This window comes from Varroa jacobsoni, unplaced genomic scaffold (genome assembly GCF_002532875.2).
Source record: "Varroa jacobsoni isolate VJ856 unplaced genomic scaffold, vjacob_1.0 scaffold_326, whole genome shotgun sequence".
Classification (NCBI taxonomy): Eukaryota; Metazoa; Arthropoda; class Arachnida; order Mesostigmata; family Varroidae; genus Varroa; species Varroa jacobsoni.
In genome coordinates, this window is record NW_019213228.1 from 122805 (window position 1) to 140856 (window position 18052).

Below are 18052 nucleotides of genomic sequence, written 5' to 3' on the forward strand. Positions count from 1 at the left end.
ATGTGTGGAAGAAATCTAGTTTGCCCTATCTTCGTGCAATATTATTTCGTATCAGAGTCATCTGTCTAACGCAGGACAGATTTCTCATTGCATAACAATTTGATTTTATAATGGCTGTACCAACGCATAAGTGGAGCGAGCTGGAATGAATCCACTAGTGCTACTGCTGCTGCTGTTCGGCTAATATCATTATTTTTGTGGAGTATTAATGGGCGGACAGCCATGATCTCTAGTGCTGGCTTTAGCTGCTTAAGCGTTGTTGCGCAGCAAATAACTGCGGTGAGCGTTTGCTGAGTGGGCGTTATGGTGCTTCACTATAGAGTAGCCTACTCAGTATAACGTATAGAACTGCTATTTATAATAATAATTAAATAAAAAGATAAAAATAATAATTAAAAGTAGATGTTTCGGGTGGACGTGAACATTTATTTAAAGAAAACTCATTTATCAGTCGCGCTTATCTAACATTTGAGTCTTGTCTTTGTAAAGAGGCTGTAAATGTCTTATAAATTTAATTTGAATATACAAGCTGCTTTAGTTTTATATAATTTTGTGTAATTAAAATGAGAAAACATCAAGTAACGAAGTTTGAGTGAAAAGCCGGTTTGTCTTCAACGGCTCAGCTTACGTTAAACTAATAATGTGGAGTATGTTAGCTAAATATATTTGGCTGTATGCCTGTATCGGCTTTGTTGTCTTAAAAAATAATCGACCCTATTTCTATATATAACACCCGTATATGTTTCATGGAAGGCAGAAGCCGGTGTGTTTATTAAACGGGTACCAAGTAACTGATCGATTTTTTGAATGTGTAAAGACTTGAAAAAAAAACTGCCTATATCAGCTGTCCAGTTAAGAAAAGAAAGTCGCCAACAACCGCTAAACAACAAAAAATGTGTTACTAAAAAAAACGAAGTTTCTCGATAATGATTACGGAATAAAGAGACCACAACTCGTCATGTCTTTGCTGTACCACTAACTAACACATTGTAGAAACAGATAACAAGACCTGTTATCTTCGACGTGCGCCATGCTTATCACGAATGGTGAGGCCAATCCCGTATCTCTTGGATACCGTGTCGCGCGCGGATATATCGATCTGGTCGTTGTTTTTCCTCGGTATCTTGGGAAGAGTGAAGACTAATTAGTCGCCGCGTCTTCCTGGGTTACTGGTTGACTCTGTTGCTGCTACTGCTGCTGCTGTAGCAGCCAAATATAATAGATAGCTGATCGGCCAACAGCACTTTCCATTATCAACTGAGCTGAGTCAAACAACTAATCTCTTACCGGAAATAAATGTAATAAAAGTATCGTTGAACGAAAAAACTACATATATATATCGGTTTAAAAATTTTATCAAAAATCATATTTGAAAGGCTGCAGGTTTTTATTTACTTCGTGCGATGCCTCGATGTATACAATATACAAAAAGTGTCTACGTACCATCTACCGTTCGGTCTACGTTTACTCAAAAGTTCAGTAATGATTTGAATTGATGGGTTTATATTGCTCTCAGCTTTGACTGCGGCAAAGTTAAAGATTCGCGGATGCATCTAAAATGTTGTTGTCGGGATGTTCTGGCTGTTCCAGCTCCTGCAGCAATATCAGTATAATTCACTACGCAGTAACAGAGCTAAGTATCCTTATAAGGTTAAGCTGAACAACTTTAAGTGCAGAAATGTCTATTTAATATAGAAACAGCGGTCTTCAAACCTACTAACGTCAAACTGTTTTTTCTTTTCATTTGGTATTACGAAACGAATTACTTAATACAAATATATTATCGTTTAAAACTTCGTATCTTGCATATTGTAATATTACTAGTACATGAAATGTATAGAAAAATAGACGAAAATATCAGCGTAACACAAACAAACGTTACTAATTTCAAAGAAAGAAGAAACGCTTAATTCAGAAGTCGCTTCCTTCCGTAAGCATCCTTTTGATCTATATATGTATATATATTTTACAAGGTTTAAAATTTGCAGTGTTGGTTATTAATAAAAAACGTAATATCGACCTTCACCTTTAAAAAAAGCTAAGTCGATATTGTTTAGCTAATAAACATCTGTCACAAATCAGGCTCTTAAAACACACACAATAGCTGATAGGCTAAGGTACTGGCTATACACCTTATAACCTATCATGAATTTGATATTCAATAATTTAATGCGGTTGAAGCTAATCGGACTGAGTATGCTTCACACGTAATAGCTTTGCTTATTAATATTAAACGTAATATCATCGGGAACCAGCTGTTCACTGATATCGTGTTTACTTCGGGGCTAATGTATGTTCTCAATAATTCCTTAATAGGAAGCTATATCTGTCCGAGCCCTCGAGACCCCATGGTTTGCATATGGGCAAGTCGAGCCCATATATATATAATAGCACATATGCTTTCTTATGATGTTGAAGTTCGTTTTAGTTGCAACTAAAACAGGGTGTTTTCTATAGCACTGCATACTAATGGAAACAGCGGAGTTCGCATGAAAGCTTAAAATGTATAGTAATAATAGTATATGATAAAAATGACCGAAGTGCCAAAAGTAGAATCATAACTGTTTTTCTATTCCGTGAACGAAACAGGGGCTGTTCGGCCACGAGCGTCACTTTGCTTGTTTGTATTTGTCTCCCTGCCTGTATCCACATACATACATCTGATAACTGTGTGTGATTCATTTGCCTCTTTCCAACAGCTGATTCGACTACGGTGACTCCTTCCTTTTGATGATTCGTACAGCAGCCAAGAAGCGTTAAATATTGGTCACTTTGCTCCTTTACCGTTTTACAAGAGTTATCCAGCATTTTGTCCCGTTTTCGGCTGGTTTTTATAGACTGATAATATAGGCATTTGGATAGAATGCATATATAAAGGGAACTGTTAACGTAACAATTATCGAGAAGATATGCCGAATTTTCTATGTACCGAGCATAATATGCATAATAGTATATACACTAAAGTTAGGACATAAGATGTGCTAATTTATTACAATGAAGTTCAGTTTATATGTTTTGTAACTTTTTCTCAAACCATTAAATACATCTGGCATGTTGTTGCTTTTAGCGTCATCGTCCTTTTTGTTGTTGTTGTTGTTGTTGTTGTATCGTCGGTTTTACTTTGTTTGTTATTTTAACGGTATTAGTCGACGCTAGGATCCTAGCGTGGACTGCTGGCGCCTTCATTAGCGTAATAGCTAAGGCGTAAGGCGATCATGTAATTGTTTGACTATATTGATTCTTCTTGCCACGTGTCTTCATGTGTGACGTATTAATAATGGCAGCAGTAAATGCCTTTTAACCTTTCTGTAGGTTTATTCGAAGTGAAATAGGGAATCGACAAGGTTTACGCTTCGCTATCACCGTTGTCTTACTGTTTATGCGGTTATTATTTTGTCGTCGGCATCGTTGCTCTTGGGTGTCATGTTCAATGAGCCTAAGTACATAAGTAGTCGGCCACGACTCAAGTCGACAGAAATAAATTTTTAAGACGTCTTCAGTAAGCACAGTTTGCTTTACTTTCGCTTATACTGGCTTCTCGTTCATTGTCGGCGGTTCTGTACTTCATCATTTTTCATATAGAATACGTTAGGCAGTTATGCAAGAGCAAGTGTTTGGCGATCGCGTTGTTAACATAAGATAGCAAAGCTAGCATCATTTGGAGCTGCGGAACTGCGCTATCATGCAGCAGTGGCCAGACCGTCTTCGTCTTTTTGAGCGGTAGCAATAGCAAGCTGAGCATAAAGTAATTCCTGCTTTCATCTAAGATGATGGGAGGCAAAAAACAAAAAGCTGATACACTGAAAAACCTATCGAAGACAAGTTAAGAATCGACATGGTAATCCAGATCGACGAAGAGGAGTAGCTAGCGTTTACCATTTGACGCTGCACGACGGACTACCGTTACGGTGTTATTTCCTTTGTTTCATGCTGACCCGTACGGAAGTTTTTGCGTGTTTTTCCGATATGACCATTGATGATGTAGGGTGCCGATGTTTTGGAGGTAACTCTGATATTCTAAACTTTACACCCGTCTCCTTAACATCCACTAATCTTAATCGGATCAAGCTAAACAAAGAATTACATGTTCCATATATTTGATCTGATCAATACGAATGAAAAGCTACAATGCGGTTAAAGCTGCTTTTCTATTGGTTTGCCCAAACAGACAGAATATCAAAAGTAAACAGGCCAATAGTAGCAGCAATTATAGCAAAAGCAAGGTTCTGTTTCACAGTGATTTTCCAACCCTGATATATGAGTTTTTATATCTCAAATTAGACATTGATTATGTGTGACTTGAGATGCTTCGTTGAACACTGTTGCCAATATAGCGCTGACGATATCGAGTCTTGTCTTCGTAGATGGATAGCGTTACTGCACCGTATTGCTTGTTGATGTTCATTCTCCATCGGAGGCAGTCGATTCAGCTGATAACGCTTTTCGGTAACAATACGTTAAAGGCACTACGAAGCAAAGAGTGTCACTCACTTGATAGCTGAGAGTTTATATGATTGACAAAATTAATGGTCGTCAATTTAGCCCTGCCGCTGCTGCCGCTAGGTTGCTGAAATGATACATCTGTTCATTGTCGGTCAAGGTTTCGATTATGTTAGTCTGAATAGCTCTTACCTGTCTGTATGCATTCGAGTAATGTCACCCTACAATAAACAAATGATTATGCAAACATTCAAACTATCAGTAATAGCCAGCCATCGTATTAGTCGAGGTTAGGTTAGGTTAGTTCAATATGCTACACAACTTGGCTATGTGTGGCGCCACAACTATAATTTTTTTTGTAAATAATGGAGTGTTTATCATTGCCTAGATGTACTAGACCGTACGCTAGTACGTAGTGTACAGTGGCAATGTGATTGCCTATCAAATTAGGGACACGTCAGGTGGGCTAAATTCGACACTGGACATCGGCACACTTCGTGTCGTGCCGATAGTAAATTTTGTGCACAACAGCAGTTTCAAACGTGAAACTCAGAACTTTTTATTTAGACGTGGTAGTGCGCCAGACGCAATCTCAACTTTATCGTGTTCCGCGTACGATTGCTTGTGTCTTAACATCTCAGTAAGGAGAATTGCCTTCATCGTATTCCAGTTAATACACTTGTCAAGTGCTCTCATCCCAGAGTAAATCTTGGTCAAGTACACATGCACAAGAAAGCGATACTTTATATGGTACATGTCTATACTTCGTCCACCAGCAGTCTTTGTATGTCTGGCATTGTGCGTTCGTAAGCGAGAGCACATCTCTATCGAAACCTGATCTGCATTAAAAAACAGTTGATGCGTTTCAACGCCGTCCCACACAAACCGCTGCTGTTACCACTCGTAGCCGAAGCAGTGAGTCAGCAATACCCTCGCAGAATCCCGTACTCTGAGTGTACAGTGAGGCTTAGTCGTATGGCTAGTGAGGCCATTAAAAGAATTCAACTGGATGCCCCACATTTGGGCCTCGTTCCCACAGCTATGAGGTGATTGTTCTCGGTGTGTTGCGTATGTACCACCCGGAAGCGCTAGCCGTTGCTAAACACGCTTACTCTCCACGCACACTGACTCTGCGGACCTGCTTTGTTTCATTATCCTTTTGTGATCTATTGTCTATAGTACGACTCGCTATACGATGGTACTGTGATTCCATTATCCCCATAACATTTGTGTCGAATATGCTGTGTCGAAGTAGGGACACATGATGGGTACGCGTAGAAAGAGGTTGTGGCAATTACAAGCGATATGATTGTACTTAACGTATATATCATAGCATAGGATTTGGTGGTTAATTAGATTGTTTTCGGCTAAAAAATAACTCTAGACTTCACTTTCCTATTCAGCATTACTCTGCCTCATCTGCTGTGTCTATCATTTTATTTGTGGACCCGTTTGCAAGCCCCCTCGTGCGGCCGTTATTCACGACATCTTTACCCTATAACTTTGTACTTAGTGCCAGCGTTTGTGCATCATGAAACGTAGCCAATACCCTTTTGTTTAGTCCCTGATTGTAGTTGTTTCTATCATTGATGTTACGTTGCTTGCGATTTTTGAGGTCTTCGTTTGCAGTCTTTGTTCTGTATGCCGTAGCGGAACTTTCGCTGCAGATGATATTTGTGGGGTAAGATTTGTCGTTCGATCGGACCAGGTATTAAGGCTGTCATTGAAGTTATTGTGGCTTTTTAAGCAACAAATCGAACTAAGAGGATGGGAATGCCGAATCTTTCCCAATGTGCTATTCTGAAAATCATCGTTATCATCTCTGAAACGTTTAACTTGATTGACGTTGACTGACTGCACTGAGCGAGGGACGTACTGACAAATTCTGCTCCGTGCTATAGCAGATGTCAGTTCCGCTGCGGATTGTCCTGTAAACAGAAACCGCTTCTGTGGTCAGTTCACCGTCGTCATCAGTGTTGTTATCACCAGCGTTTGGTGCGCTGTTGTTTGTCACGACCAAACCAGCGTTCTGACGTATATGAATTCTCGTTGTGTACGTTTTTTGCTTCGATCGTCCTATGTGATCTGAACTGGCACAAAGCGTGTATTCTTCGGTTACGTAGGCTTTATAAGTGACCAGTTAACAGATCAGATGAATGCGGTTATCGTTATTTCTGCTGCTGTGGTGGCGGTTACGGCGGCGGCGGTGGCGGCAGTGACAGTGACGGAAGCTAGTCTGGCTTCTGTTATCGCTTTTAGTCGAAGACGAAATAACGCATGTATCTTCTTTTTCATATTTCATGTTAGTAACAGTTTACATTTTTTATCCACTGTATGATATCGTCACGCCGGCCGATCTCGTCCTGCTTATGCGATACGAGCGACGCGACACATTGCCATTGCCGTGGCCGTTTGAACGACTGGTGCGAACGCGAGAAATAATGAAGCAACGAGTATACGTACGTGTCGGAGAGTTTCATGAGTCCCCAAGATCAACAGACGAGACAGGAAAATCTTGGTAGCTTGAACGATGCGAAAAGGCTCAAGGGAGGTAGAAAAGATCTCATCAAGTTCTTCCTATTTGGGCGAATTGGGGACTGCTGCCGCTGCAGCTGTGATTGCCATAAGCCCCTAGTGCTGGGGATGGGCACAGGGAGTAGAGGACGGAGCAAACATTAGATGGACAAATGCTTCATGTCGTTGAGAAAGTTGACGAGAGTAACCGAGCTGCCGATGCAGTAGTGGCAGTAACTAACGCCAAGCGTCAGCGGCAGTTTGAACAGTTCACCGTAAACCTGCAGGAAAAGGTACTGGTATTAACGGCGGCGGTGATGGTGGTGGTCGCTTGGCTCGATAGGCGAAACGTTACTTTTGTGTAGATTGTTGTTGGGCCGGCGAAAAGTCTCCAGGCGACAGGTGAGCAGCGACGTTTGTGAAAACTAAAAAATGGCATTACCATTTTCACTGGTACTATCGGCAGCACTGAGAGTAGTAGTAATACCGGCGATCGCCGAACGCTCAGAATGACTTCATACGTATTTTACATATTATAGATATAGAAGGGTGATGGGTACTGAATGAAGGCTGAACTGGATAGTAGGGTGATGAGGTAATAGATTCAGTGGTCTAGGTATCAAAATATTGATTGACTGGATGGCTCATCGATTGACCGCCCGCCCGCACGTTCATCCATCCATCCGTTCATTCGCTCGTTTATCGGTGTCTCCATCACTGCGTACGTGCAGCACTGGGGCTGTGACCACCTTCACTGAAGCAGATTGCATAAGCGACGACATTGCCAATACTAGCATTACTTCTTCCAGGACAACTCTGGACACCATGGTCCCTACCTAGTCGCTTAGCAGTCAAATAAGCAACAAACATGCTCCTCAAGATTAGCGTTTCCACTAGCACAGTGATGGTAGCCAGAATAGCAGAGGTAACCATGAACGAAGGAATAGATGGTTGCTGTTTTACCTGATTGGTCTATAAGTCTGTCTGTCAGTCGGTCGGTCGGTCGGTCGGTCAGTCAGTTGTTAGCCGACTGGTCCGCAAAATAGTTGGTCCGCGTTTGACAGCAAACGACTACTGTTTCAGGCTCCGAAGCGACTGCAAGACCCGTTACCGAAAACAAAAATGGCTGCAATTGTTGAAATTTCACTGCTCCATCTGGCTCCGTCACTTACCACTGTAAAAGGCGGCGGAAATGAATGTGGACAGCGAGAAGCCCGCTAACACTGCCTTAAACGGCGCTACAGAAGCAGCGATTGAAATTGAAAACGATGCTCTTCGACTCGAAACAGCTTTCCACGGGCTTTGATGGCTTCTGCCGCTGCTGCTGGAGTATTCGATTTAAGCGTGCGGACGAGGTGATACCGTATTGCTGATATTTTATGCGGCGATGACGAAGACGACGACGACGGGACCTAGTTACCTCACTGCAAAGGCTCTAAGAGAAGCGAACGGTGGCAAGCCGCCACATTTCGTTTGATGGCATAAACACGATAGCAGTACAAATAATATGAATTTGTTGCATGAAATGATCGCGTTTCGATTACGTACCAAAAGAGCGAGTGCAGAGTTAACAAAAGAAAATGCAAACGGTGGGGTATGCCAAACAGTACGTTTAGTTTCTGAATAATACGTATTACTTTAATAACTAAAGGTACGAAAAATAGAGGCGAAGTCGAATGGCCTATCGAAAAAAAATGCTGTGCACAAGCTATCCTCTGTTTGGCCGGTCCTCTCTATAATGCCGTTTTGCGACAAGTGATTTCAATATTGTAATGAACCTCTTCGCCAGGATACGGTTGGAACTTTCTCTTGGATGCCAACGAAGCCTATTCAGTAGGCATCATATGATGCCTTTCTGTCATACTGTACGAAAATCGAATTTAAAATCAAGCCATTCGGCCCAAAACAAGTTAATAGACTGTGTGTATATTGCAAAGTATTCACGATTGCCGCGTGTCGAAGTGCGAAAGTAGAAATAGTTTTGTGAGTGAAATGCGTACTTGCGTAAGTTGTTGCGGAAAATACATTTGAGGTCTGCACAGTCCCTGACTGCGCGGTGTATTTGTGCGTCATCGAATGCTACTGCCAAGGCGGCGCTTCTTCTGGAAAGGTAAAACAGAAACCTCCTTACCACGACAAAATTGATTTGGTAAACAAAAACAATCGTAGTTTTGATATTTTATCTCATTTGCTAGTGTACAACATGGACTAAACTTTTTTCTTTCGTAAATGTATGACGTGAAGATTGTGGAAATTGGAGTAGTCGAATAGCTAGCATTTTCGTGTGCATCTTCTATAGTTGGCCTCATATGTAAACTATGTTTGACACGGAGCCACAATCAGGCATGCTCGCATATACACGACGACTCACAGCTGTAATGGTATCTTCTGTTAAAATTGGAAGACTGCATCCGTGAAATCCTACTGTTGATTACGCCAAGCTCGGTTAAGTGGTGTGAGCATGGTCGAAGCCGCCCAGAAAGCCATGTTAACTGGCTTGTAGAATCAAGGTACAGTTTACAGAATATAGTGGAACAGGATTCTTCCCGAAACGGCATCACTTACAATCATATACGTAATAATGGCGCATGTGTACAATGCTACTAAACATGATTGGAAATGGTCAGTTTGGATTTCGCTTCATATAATCTGCAAGGATTTTTCCGACGTTATCAGGGGACCTGTCTGTGGATAATGTAACGTGAGACATTGTTGCTTATAAGTTACATAAGTGCTTATAAGTTCGACTTTGATCAACACAATGACACATATTTATAATCAAATCAAGGAAATCAGGAGTGGATAATATCTACCGGCCTCAAGTGACACACTGATAAAGACGTGTCCAGCAACATGAGCAAACTTAGACATAAGCCCCTCGCTGAGGGCTAATGATGACAAGATAAAGGGCCCGGGATGTTGGAGTAGCTACGAGTGCTCGACGGCGCTCTGTTCATCGCTGCTGCTTTTTTCGGGGACGAGCTTCGTGTATGCGTGTAGTTTTGCTATGCGCGCCCCTTGTGTCGGAGTGGACGCTATTGGACGCTATTTGGTGTAGTATCCGCTTTTGGATATGTTTAATTTTTACCTGTCTGCTTCTAGACGACTTTTATGTGGGCAGACGTCGAAGAGCGTTGCCGTCTATGGCAGTGACTTGAACAAACGCGACGGTTGGCGTAGCTATTTCCGTGTCAATCGTATCAATTATTGTCATAAATCATGATGACAGCTCTATCCGTTCATGTGAATGTGCATTTTTAGATGTGTATGTGTTTTTGACAGATGTGTGCAAAACGTTTGAGCTCGCATAGCTAGCTGTGTGTTGATCGGTTGCCTTCGTACTGCTCACGCTTGGCTGGTCCACACGTATGACTCTTATATCAGATAAATAGATCAGACAACAACACCGTTATTATCACCCGTAGATGGTGTGCGCAATGATCATGATGTTGATGTTGACAGACAACTGAACCGCTGATGTTGTTTTTGTATGTCGTTTCTCTTGCCGTAATGTCGTCGCGGCGGTTATTGATGTTGTTATGGCTTTCCAGCCACGAGAGCGTTAAGATTAAGTAAAGCCTAAGAGAAGCTGTCTGTTTTGCTGGCTGGCGTCGGCCACTTACAGTCACCGCTGCTGAATTGATTGAATGACGCTTGTTCAAGCGGATAAGGGAGGGCTTCAGGGAGGTAACAACCAGCAGGCGACGCAACAACAATTAGTCACTTTGTCAAAGGAACCAAGGTTCGACAAGCTTGAGTTTTAATAATATTGTTGGTTAAGCAATATTTGCCCAATGGCGAGGAAATTAAACCGTTCTTTAAACGTAGAACTGCGAAGATGTCCTGCTTGTGTGCAGGTAACGCGCAGGCGCAATGTGAGGGAAAATGGAAGACTTCGGTTTCCTCGACGCATTGTTTTCCCTTAGCGAAGACTTGGCATGGGTAATATGCGAGGCTTTGCATCAAATTGAACGCAGAGCAAATCTCGTTGCGTCTTTTCTTCTACGTAGTACAATTGTCACATTCTGACGAATTGTAAACATCGATACGAAAATGGGTACCAGTGACGTGACAAATCTGTGAAGACCATTTCATGACTGCCATTATGAGTCACAGTTCCATCAACGCTATTATATGTAGTATACATATGTCTGGTGTGTTTATTACCAAATGGTCCTATAAATGAAAAAATGTCGATATAATAATGAATAGAAGATAGCCACTGTTCATATGAAATAAAAATCAAATGTTTAGAAAAACAAAAACGTTTAGATGGATAATACTTATACGTTTTTGAAACGAGGTTTAGCGCGGGCCACACTGCATATACTATACATTTACAACTTTTATTTACCAACTGGCACAGGCTGTCCTACAGCACAGGGCTAGGTTAAATCAAATTAGCCTAGTGGTATCATCTACTCAGCGTCTTCCAAATAGTGCCACAACATAAATGTGGGTTATCAGATTCGCGACAAGAACCACATGTCTTCTGTGCATAGAAGCAGTTGCAATTATGTTGTCCGGTACCTGTAGATAATTATAGCAAGCTTTACAGACGAAACAAATATATTAAAAGAGGAATAACGACCAAAAAAGACAGCATAAATATGTTGTGCAATGACATATATCGTTGGCTTTGTTTTCCGTGTCAGCTTCTCCTTCGCGTGTATATTCGTGTGCAGTTCATCGACTCCTTGTTGGAATCACTGTTCGAAAGCGGAAACCATTATATTAGAAAAAAATACCAACGAGAATCATGAAAAGAGTAGATTAATGCGTAGTAATAGCGGCATGAGCATTAGAATCTATTCTGTGAGTGCGTACCATTATCGGCAATTTGGCTTTGTCAAAACATCATTGAGGGAGATGTTACCGCTACCATTGTCTTTGGCATTGTAACTTCCACCATCGTTCCTGCGGAGGATCTAAACCGTGCACGCGACGCCTTGTCAAAACGAGGCGGAAGACATTTGTCATTTTTTATGTTATTATTATTATAACGGTTTAACGAAAAGTGGTCGACGCGTTTGTATGTCCAGTGAATAGTGCATCAGACCGAACTTTTTGCCCCATATGTAATAAAACGGCTAGTATTTTGTTTTGCCGCTGAGCCCTCCTCTATAATTGTGTGCAAAAGGCTTACTCTAGTATTAGCAATTTTGATTTCCTACTGCGTTTTCAAATGTCTTGTAGCTCGTTAACAATTGTCGTTCTTATGGCGGTCATAGTGGTAGGTATTATGTAGCAAGCGGATTATTTTCCGTCTGTACTTCGGTATACGTGCTTGCTTGCCCACCCGCCCTCCTTTATTCGTTGTAAGGATGATCAGCGTTGAGCAGGTATGGACAACACCAAAGCATGGAGCAACAACATGGCAAGCACCAGAAAGGCACCAGCAGCGCGTGTGGTCTATAATGGCAAAGGTTTGTTCCGACAAAAAAATGTCGACTTTAATTTTTGTTGACCTGGTCCGATGTAACGATACTGTTGCTAGTGCTGTTGATAATGGTGGTATTAAGCTCTGGATCCTCTTCGTTTTCATCCACTCCCTTATGTTACAGGTGCTTTTGAACATGACAGCGTTCGGCGTTAACTACGAGATTTTTACAGGATATGAACTCTGACACCGCTTTGGGTTACAGTCGTTTAACTGCGCGGCTGTGTCCCGTTGCTGGGGGTCTATTTGATATTATTATTTGGAATATTCGACTTTACTGCAAGTAGCTATCATTATATAGTCTTAGTTCATATCTGAACCTTCAAATCTTAGCTTTCCAACCCATGCGCGTTGTCATTTCCTCGAAGCGTCGTTGAAGTTAAGTATAAAACTCGGATTTTTAGGTGACATTTTGCTATAATCTGCTATAAACTGCGGAAATGTTGGTGCCCGCTGGGTAAGGCAGCGTCTCGGAGGGGCCATTACGCAAATATACAATTTAAAAGAGGAATCGACTACCCCTGTTTTGAAGACTCCTTTGCCATAGCTCATAGCTCTGAATATGTCCCAAAGGATAGCAACTTTGCTATGAATTGGCATTGATGATAACAACCCTGTTGACGGTGGTGTTGATAATAATAATAATACGATGCATTACGCTGCTTTCTATAATAGCAAAAAGCAGAAATAATAATGTGTCAATCGAAACAAATCGAAATTATGTAAGTGTCTTTTTTAGTTTTATTCCACAGGACTTCCTTGGAAAGCTCTTCTGGATTCAGTCACTCTGAGTAATCATCATTCGTTCCGAGTAACAGCGAAACTCTTTATAGTCGAATATCGACAAGCCCGACCACAGTCGATGATACAACCTTTATAAAAATTAGATATATTTTAACGGATTTGCCGTTTCTTTCGTCATTGGATTTTTGCGTATAATATCAATGAAATAATTAACTGCAACACATACGTATATCACAGCTTAATACCAATGGCAAGACGATATGATTAAATTACGCTTCTTCACTATGTCCATTAAAGCATATTCGTTGACATTTTCGTACTTGCACGTAGACCAGATTGTATCTGTGATTACTGTTTCATTTTAAGGAAGTTTACTATTCATGATATTACCGTATAAGCATATAGATAAAGCACGTTATCCACATATCCAGCGAGACGCGTGTAAGTGCGCGAAGAAAGCTGAGAGCATACAGGGTACGCAGTAGCGCTGGTCGGTAGCGCCGCAAGTCATTTGGTGATGTCATTCCTTGGACGTGCGATAAGCGGTGTCAAGACTGTCCGTCAGTAAAAATCGTTGGTAATTGCAGATTTCGAAAAAAAAAGATACAATCCGGATATTAACAACGACCACGTAAGTACTATAGCTGGAATGGCCACGTTCTTCTCACGAAGCCTGTGTCGCTGCGACAGACACCATGAATTCGGGAAATGATATATCCTGACTTTACTGTGACTTCAGACAGGCCTTCTCGTGCTACAGAACCTTCTATTGTATTTGCTTCCTTAACTGTTACGGCCGCCTTATTAATCCTTGTCTAGATTTTTTAAGGTAAATTATGGGAACAGCAGAAGATCTAGTATCAGTTACATAGGGGAAAAGCATTGCATACAGAGTTGAATTGGTAAATTACGGCGCAATCTATTGATTTGCAATTATTATTGCTATTGTAGTATATATGTGGTGTGCGTATAGTTGCGGATATGACGTGTCCGATAAGAAAAATTAGGTAGAAGGAAGAAGACGACAGGGGATCGTTAGATAATGCTTCTACGACGGATTTAGGCCGTTTGACACATAAACGTTCGGCTTCAGCACTTAATGGCTTGCGTCCCGTTGCTGTTCCAATGACAAGAAACGTCGACAGATGTTAACAGTCAAGCTATACTAACAAGGCTCATACACAGTGCTATATGTTTTACAACGCCGAAAGTTATTTCCACATCTACACTATGCCATGCATAGAAGATAGGGTATCACACGTGGTATTGTTGTTGTGTTCCGACACAGATATTATCTGTGCCGTTGGAAATTAGCACGCGTGCAAATCAATCGTACACTATAGTGGTTAATAGCACACAATTGATCGACATCGTGGTAATACAGAACACGTTTCACATGAGCAAGCCCATTTAATGGAAGTTGTCGTCCAGAGACGCCCGTCAAAGCCATGGCGTCTGTAATGTATGTTAGTTTGCTTGCCACTGATGCGGTGGCAATAGACCAAAGCCATCCGTTTTGCCTTATTCAAGTCTTTGAAAAATCGAAGCACATCGATGTAATCGCTATTACTTTGATGCTGATGTGGATGCTTTCTCCCCTTCGTCCACTTCTACTCTTCGCTTTTTTACTTTTCTGGCAAAGAAGCAATTCGAAGCTGAACGTTTGATCCATGTTCATCATTTAGCTTTCAGATGCGTCATAGTATGGCCATTATCCCTTACAAGAAACAGACCACAACAGGCAGACAAAGCGGCAAAGGCCGAGTCTAATCGAGTGCGCCTCTGACTTTCAGCAATCATTACGAACGAGCCGATAGTCGTTTTGGGAAGGAGGGCCCATCTTGCGTAATGCGTTTGCGTGTGACTAACCAAGTTGTTCGAAACGTTCACGTCCGAAACCGCTATGTGCGTTGACATCAATAGCTTTTATGGACAATCGAACGACAGCCAATAGCTGGCCATAGATTTTCTGTTGCACTCGCATGTTCGCGTGCCGGACGTGCATCACCACTAGCTTGTCTGCCGGATCGTCTTACTTTTCTCGTTCCTGTTCCAGCATAAAAAATAGATATCTTTTTCAGCACTGTTGTATCATCACACGAGCATTGAGGATGCGCTTGCCACTACAGGGTTGAATAAGCATTGGTGTACCAGATTATTAATATAAAGTTATAATAATTAACATATATACATATATCTAAAGGAAGTTCCCGGGTTCGACTAATGAAATGACTCTACTTCCATCACCACATCGTATAGACGAGTTAGTTTGTTAAGCTGCAAATTGTACCTTTGTTTGCTGATGTTAGCATTTCGCCTTGACCAAGCCTTGCTAGTCTCAGCGATTAAGTACCAACGACGACGAGATATTGTAATGGACCGGTGACGTTTTAAATGATTGTAGAACCCTGTACTTCGAAGTACGACTGAGACTGAGAAAGAAGACGACATTCAAATTCGTTCAGTGCACGCCAGCTATGTATTTATAAAATGGCCTAAACGCAGAGACTCCATTGGGAGGTGGACAACCTCAGAATACGTGTGCAGAATGTATAGGCCAGCGCAAAGCTCTAGTCATATCGTGTCTTTCGAACATTTTGCCGATGATTGTCTATTATTAATTGTGATAATAGGACGGCAAATTTCGATGGCTGGCATTGTACCTAGCACTGTACATATTTTACAGTAAATAAAAATATGTATATAATATGTTCATCTAACTAACACAATGTATAAATTCACTGGCGATTTACTATTATTAGATTTTTGACAAACGGTTACGTGTTATCTGTCCGCTGATGTTGGTCGGGATACGTTTCATGGTTGCAAGATGCAGCAATGCAGCACTCACTGGGTAACTCTATATAAATAGTGGTAATCATAATGATAACGATAACCATAGAAAGTTGTAATAGGTAGCAAAAATGAAGATGAGTAATGTACTTTCATTTATTGTACTATCTTTTACCGTAAAAATGAGGTCTACGATAACAATAATAATAATGGTCAGGTTGTTTAGGTTGAAGTTGTTGAGATACGTTAGTAGTTGATTTCATTTTATTGTTATCATTTTTCCCTTTATCATCTTCTCGTTTGGCACCGATGGTCACCGGTCGTCGGTCGCTGCTTGTGTCTTCTTTTTTGTCACCGCATCATCACCATTGTCGATGGACATTTTCAGGCCCTCCCTCAGGCCGCTGCTCATCCACCTTTCTGTGTTCTATTCTTTTTTGCTCCGCTAGCGGAACAAAACTGCAGCGATTCAGAGATATAAACCAAAACCATCTTTGTGCATTTGTTGCAGTCATCAGCAATCATCATGCAACAACGTAGCGCCGAGCTCATTTCTGGCCATTCGGGGAGGCTCCGTCTCCGTCGTCGAAATAGCGTTCGCGGCAACCATTTCTACTTTATTGCAACACTGCCGCTACTGCTGTTGGTGCAGGCAAGCAAGCAGGCCACAGTTTTAAACTGGCCGAGTAGCAGGCAGTGAGTGGTCATAACTAGCGGAGGGGGCAAGTGAGAGTGGACCGCGCTGTTGCTAGCGATTGTAATAGTAGTCCTCCGTTTGCGGGACTTACCAAGTCTGTAACGGTAGTGATAAGCATAGAAATAGTATATAGCGGCCGGCAAATCTTAGTCGACCAATCGCTGATGATCTTCTTTTCTTTTTTATTTTGAATAAATCTAATCTAGTAGCTATGTTTGCCAGCTTAGCCGAGTCCGATGGCTGCACCGCGGCGTCAAAATAATTTATAGGGACAAAACTACCGTGGGACAATAAAAACAAGACGAGAACATATAAACCTTCCACTAGCCAAGGTTCGGATGTTAGAAGACGACTTAGAAGACATGGAGTAATCATGTAAGGGAGGCCAGAAGACAGATGGCAATAAAATAGACAAACAACCTGTGGAGTGGGATAGGAAATGGCCGTGATAGCGAAGTGCATACTTCGTGGAGTGGAACAGGAAAACAACTAAAAACAATGTGCTTCAGCAAACCAGGCCAACAGAAGGCTTGCAACTAGATATAATAACATTTTTGCGCTTATGTACAGGTGTATGCCAGAACGTTTTCGAATATGGCGATGACTCGTATGGGAGAAATGCCTTGTTTGTCGTCGAAAGATTAATAGAAATTACATTTCGATGAACAGAGCTTTACTGGTATACGATCGACACTGTGAAAAAAGTCTGCGTTTTTTACAACAAACCGTGTGAAAAAATATCCGCTCATTCCGTTGTTATCATTATCGTAATATATTAGTCCATCCAGCGCAAAGGGTGCTTTGTAGCTTTATAATTTGTTTCTCAGTTGCTGGTGCTTTTTTGACGGCCTTAACAGTCTTCGGACAATGAAGATAATCTTCGTTAAACGGATGGCTTAAACGACGGCAGCTCACGCTCATAGGCACTCAAGTGCACTTCAGTAACAGTTCATGTCTACAAAAGATTTAGATTTGCTTAATGAGACCACTAGCACTATTCTTGATTGGCTCCATCTAGTGAGAGGACCGTATTATTTAATAGGGCCTAATCAAGTTTCTATTTGTCTAACTGCTATTGTATTCTTGAGCTGGTCGCATATGGAACGCTTTTAATAATTTTTTCATTTGTATTACTTTGGTCAAAATGGCCATGTCTTCTTCTCATAGTTCTGAATTGATATTCATCGGTCACTCGGTTTCACATAGTAGCCTTTTTGTTCTACATGAAGCCGCTATCGACAGGCAGTTAAGCTAATAAGAACGTATTATATAATACAAGCCAGATATGAAATAATAGGATCCAAGAAGCACGTACTGGCATACAAATAAATGTACGATCCTCTTGTTATTCAAGGGAATGATACATTTGTATGCCTGAGATGATATTCGTAACAAGACGGTTGTTTCCTTATATCATGGGTATA

General features: G+C 41.4%; 1 protein-coding gene and 1 long non-coding RNA gene across 3 annotated transcripts in view; both read left to right on the forward strand.

Moving 5' to 3' along the window:
- kat80 (katanin p80) overlaps nucleotides 1–18052 on the forward strand; it is a 36338-nt gene that overhangs the window by 6936 nt on the left and 11350 nt on the right. The window lies entirely within an intron of this gene.
- On the forward strand, nucleotides 5499–17376 carry LOC111259371 (uncharacterized). 2 transcript variants are annotated; one of them, XR_002679603.2, is made up of 3 exons: nucleotides 5499–7356; nucleotides 8038–9064; nucleotides 14932–17376. It is a non-coding gene; the product is annotated as an uncharacterized LOC111259371 (long non-coding RNA). The 2 variants fall into 2 exon arrangements; XR_015310571.1 differs by lacking the exon at nucleotides 14932–17376 and adding an exon at nucleotides 10580–12067.